The following is a 4,789-nucleotide window of genomic DNA, read 5'->3' as shown; positions in this document are numbered from 1 at the left end:
TTCTCTAACAAGTTCCTGCACTATTACTTCCGTGTCTCCACACCGTGGACTCGAGTCTCGTCCATCCATAGGAAAAGTAATGCGTGCACTGATCTTATCGGATCGATCACCATCCTCGTGATGATCCATCGATTAGGAGCGTTTAGAAATTAATCACTAATGATACATGGCTCAAATTCTCAACTCTTGAGAATATGCATCATCATCTTATTAATTTCTTGGACGATTCATAGACACAATAACAATATGAATGAAAAAGATGTCTATTATTTATTCAATAATAAATAGTCAAGTACAAAATTATGTCCCTAGAATTAACAATGTGTCAGCCAAATTGGGGATAGAGGTGGGCTCCCTAGGATGGCCGTAAGGGCCTCAGTCCTATCATGGGGATGAGTGGAAAAAATCTCCTCTCGGGAGAGATGGAGGACTCGAGCAATGAAGTCCTCCGAGATGAAAATAGGGACACCCGCTATGGTCCCCTGGATACCACCGCTACCTCGAGCAACAGTCCCATAAAATTCTCTAACTAACCCTAGGTAGGTAGGGAGGTCTAGTGAACAGAAAAGCTCTAAGCCTTGAGTCCTAAGATGATGCCCTAGGGTGAATCCTTCCCAGGAGAGAAAGTCAAAATTGACTTTCCTCCCGGTAGTGACTACCCTCCCAGCGCATGGACGCGAGGGAACCGGCCTAGGTGGGGAAGGAACCGGAGGTGGTGGCCTCAAGGGTTCGTTCCGTGTCTTGGACCGTCGCTCGGCGCCGCTCGCGGAGAGAGGTCTCTTCCGGCTCGGGACAACGGCTTTCCTAGGCATTTTGACCTAAAAATCGAAGGAAGGACCAGAAGAAGAAAACTCGAGGGAGAAGACCTAGAACGGGTCGGAGATGGCTCTAGGCTTTTGGAATAGTGGCGGCCGAAAATAGAAGTGAAGAATAAATGTTTCGATTAGGGTTAAAAATCGGATTCCCAACCTCGAGTCGACTCCGGTAAGTCGCGAGTCGACTCGACCTCGAGTCGACTCCTAAATATGCGCGAGTCGACTCGCCCACGAGCCGATTCTAAAATCTATTTGAGTCGACTCGAACTCTGGCACATAACCAAAAAACTTGTTATTACCGTGCCAAAGAAGAGAGTTATGGAAATATCTAAGATTTAAGAACTGATTTGATGACCATAGATAAGAAATCCTATGTCTAACATAAGCTAATCATCAAAATCAATGAATTAGAGGAGAGTATCACTAGAATGGATCAATCACTCCTAACCCTCTTCTAAGTATACAAAATCGATCTTCACTCAAAGGTTTTGTGAAGATATCAGCAAGTTGATCATCAGTACAAATAAATTGAAGTGTTACATCACCATTCAGTACATGATCTCTTATGAAGTGATGTCTTATCTCAATGTGTTTAGTTCTTGAATGCTGAATTGGATTTTTAGTTAGATTAATGGCACTTGTATTATCACAGTTTATGAGAATTTTATCTTGTTTAATGCCATAATCTTCAAGTTGTTGTTTAATCCACAAGATTTGAGCACAACAACTTCCGGCAGCAACATATTCGGCCTCCGCCGTAGATAGTGCAACCTAGTTTTGTTTCTTGCTAAACCAAGAGATTAAGTTTTCTCCTAAGAGTTGACATGACCCGCTGGTGCTTTTTTATCAAGTTTACAACCAGCGAAGTCAAAATCAGTGTACCCTATTAAGTTTATGCTTGATTCTTTAGAGTATCATAAATCTATATTTTTTATTTCTATTAGATATTTAAAAATTCTCTTAACTGCAATTAAATGTGATTCCTTAGGATTAGATTGATATCTAGCACACATGTATACACTAAACATGATATCAGGTCTACTTGCTGTAAGATATAGTAAAGAACCTATCATACCTCTATGCAGCTTTTGATCTACTGATTTATCTGATTCATCCTTGTCTAGTTTGCATGATGAACTCATGGGTGTGCTGATTGGCTTGTTTCCATCCATATCAAACTTCTTAAGCATCTTCTTGATGTATTTTGCCTGATTGATGAAGATCCCTTCTTTAGATTGTTTGATTTGGAGCCCGAGGAAATAGTTCAGCTCTCCCGTCATGCTTATTTCAAATTCACTCTGCATTAAGTCAGCAAATTCTTCGCAGAGGCGATTGTTAGTACCACCGAAAATAATATCATCTACTTAAATCTGTACTACTAACATATCTATGTTTTTCTTCTTTAAAAACAGTATTGTATCAACATTTCCTCTAGAGAATTCATGGTCTAATAGAAATTTGCTAAGTCTTTCATACCATGCTCTAGGGGCTTGTTTTAGACCATACAGTGCTTTATCTAGTTTGTAAACATGATTGGGGTATTGATGATTTTCAAAACCAGGCGGTTGTTCTACATAAACCTCCTCATTAATATACCCATTCAAAAAAGTACTTTTTACATCCATTTGAAATAGTTTGAAGTCTTTAGAGCATGCAAATGCTAGTAACAATCTAAATGCTTCAAGTCTAGCTACAGGAGCAAAAGTCTCATCAAAGTCTATACCTTCTTCTTGATAATAGCCCTTTGCTACTAGTCTAGCCTTGTTCCTAACCACAACTCCATTTTCATCAAGTTTATTTTTGTATATCCATTTAGTTTCTATTATTGAGTATTCCGTGGATCTTTCAACTAAGTTCCATACCAGCTTCTTCCAATCCATTTGCAGCCGCAACCATTCCGAGATACGATCACAGCTCCTTCCATTTCCAGGGAACCCAGCACCCAACGCAGTTGCCCGTGATTTCCCTTCGCATCCCGAATCAGCTAGTCATCCGCCAGGAAGCGCATCATCGCCTCCCCCGCATCCGTCTCTTCCGTTTCTCGCCATTCAGGAGGGATCCTCTTCCATGATCAGCGCCCAGCGATTCCACAACTGTTTTGATCCTCAGTCGGCTGCAAGGGGTGGGAAAGTTCTATATAATGGAAGCTCTCGGTTTGGACAAGAGGGGGGAGCTCGGGGAGAAAACAGGGGAGACCCACTGTTTCGGTGAAAAGAAGAAGAAAGCCGAGAGGGAAGAAGAGAAAAAAAAATAAAAAAGAGAGAAAGGAGGGGGAAAGAGAATAGTTTTGGATATTTTGGGAATAATGGGAGGTGGTCAATTTCATTTGAAGATGGGAGGTCGTCCAGAAGCCATGCGCGGCTAAACGTCCAATCTAGGGCTGGATGAAGCCCTAGTAATGTATCAGGGCATTGTAGTTCTTACTCTTTTAATCTTTTTGGAGTCTGTTTAAATTCTCATTCTCAATGAAAATTTCTTTTATGATGTTTATGATGGTGTGCGTGCAGAGGGCTAAGCATGAATTTCAGAAAATTTTTATGCGGAAAGAACGGGTTAAACATTTTAACCCAAAACATGCTTGATATTTTAGATATTTTAACTCTGGTACCAGTCGAAGACAGTCTTCAACTGCACATCGCATGTGGCGCGGGCTCAGTCCCAATACATAGGGTGACACCCGCGCGTGCCTATCAAAGCACTCATCATATGAGCCCTCGGGTGGAGAGCCACGCTTCGTCACACGATCACGCGTGAGAGTTTCCGGGAATCGGATAGTCTCCACTAATCCTTTGCTTTGACACCAAATATCACAAAGCCCTCAGATCTCGAGGATTGTGTAATTCAAATAAATATGCATAAATCACAACTTCTTGTGATTTGAAGATTGAGATCATATCTCAACCATAAAAGAGATTAGATCTCTTACCTTTAGAAGGGGGTTCCTTCAAGGATGCTTCGCAGCCGCACAAGCGTCCGGCCTCGATGACTCATCCACGCGAAGCTCCGGAATGATCAGCTTCCCGGGGAGTGCTAGCTCGCAGGGAGGCAGAAGGTTGGCTGAAAGGGAGAAGGAAGAAGATGGACCTTCACAGCTCAAGAACTCCTTCTTGGGCTTTCACCTTCAGAACTACTCTCTCCTCTCACTCTCTTTCTCTGGTGCTCTTCATATGTTAAGAAGAAGGAAGAGGGGTGGCCTATTTATAGGCCAAGAAGAAGGTGAGGTGTCCCTATGAGGTGTCCTGTGAGGTGTCCTGCCAGGACACATGTCACACATGCAAGGAAGAGAGATGTCCTGCTCCGCCACGTATCACGCATGCAAAGGGGTGAGGTGGCCTGGAGGGCGATGTCATGGATGACCTCATGAGGCAGATGAGGTCATGGATGACATCAGGAGGAGTGTGAGGTGTCCAGGCCCGCCACATGTCACACATGCAAGCAAAAGAGGTGTCCTGCTCCGCCACGTGTTACGCATGCAAGCAAAAGAGGTGTCCTGCTCCGCCACGTGTCTGCATGCAAAGGGGTGAGGTGGTCGGGATGTGGGTCCCACATACAGTATGTGGGTCCCACCTAAGCAGGACATGGGTCCCACATACAGTATGTGGGTCCCACCTAGGCAGGACGTGGGTCCCACATACAGTATGTGGGTCCCACATAGGGAAGGAAGTCCTAGTCATACTAGGATCATAATTGATTTTAATCCAATTTGACTCAAGCCAAATCTGATTTGGTTGAGCAAATTAGATATTTTCACCAAACCAATTTTGGTGTCAATTACGGTTTTACCAATTTCAAATCATATTTGAATTTGGTCAAGCCCAATCTCTATTACTCAATCAAATTGAGTCTAATCAGTGATCTAATCACCAATTAACTTCTCCAAGCAACAATTGCTTAGGGCAATCAGTCAATCACATTGACTATTTTACCTCTAGACGATTCTCAATCGTCAATCAGCCATTTGATCAATCCAGAAA

General features: G+C 42.9%; 1 long non-coding RNA gene across 1 annotated transcript; it reads right to left on the bottom strand.

Moving 5' to 3' along the window:
* Positions 1-583: 583 nt before the first annotated feature.
* LOC149768558 (uncharacterized) lies at positions 584-4,106 on the bottom strand. Its single transcript, XR_016409024.1, has 2 exons — positions 3,742-4,106; positions 584-2,928 (listed from the first exon to the last, which is right to left on the bottom strand). It is a non-coding gene; the product is annotated as an uncharacterized LOC149768558 (long non-coding RNA).
* Positions 4,107-4,789: the final 683 nt, after the last annotated feature.

The sequence above is a fragment of the Phoenix dactylifera genome, chromosome 1 (assembly GCF_051530095.1).
Source record: "Phoenix dactylifera cultivar Ajwa chromosome 1, Ajwa_hap1_PhDact_Kaust_v1.1, whole genome shotgun sequence".
Classification (NCBI taxonomy): Eukaryota; Viridiplantae; Streptophyta; class Magnoliopsida; order Arecales; family Arecaceae; genus Phoenix; species Phoenix dactylifera.
The sequence above is the reverse complement of the archived record's forward strand: the minus strand, read 5'-3'. Positions and strand labels throughout refer to the sequence as shown.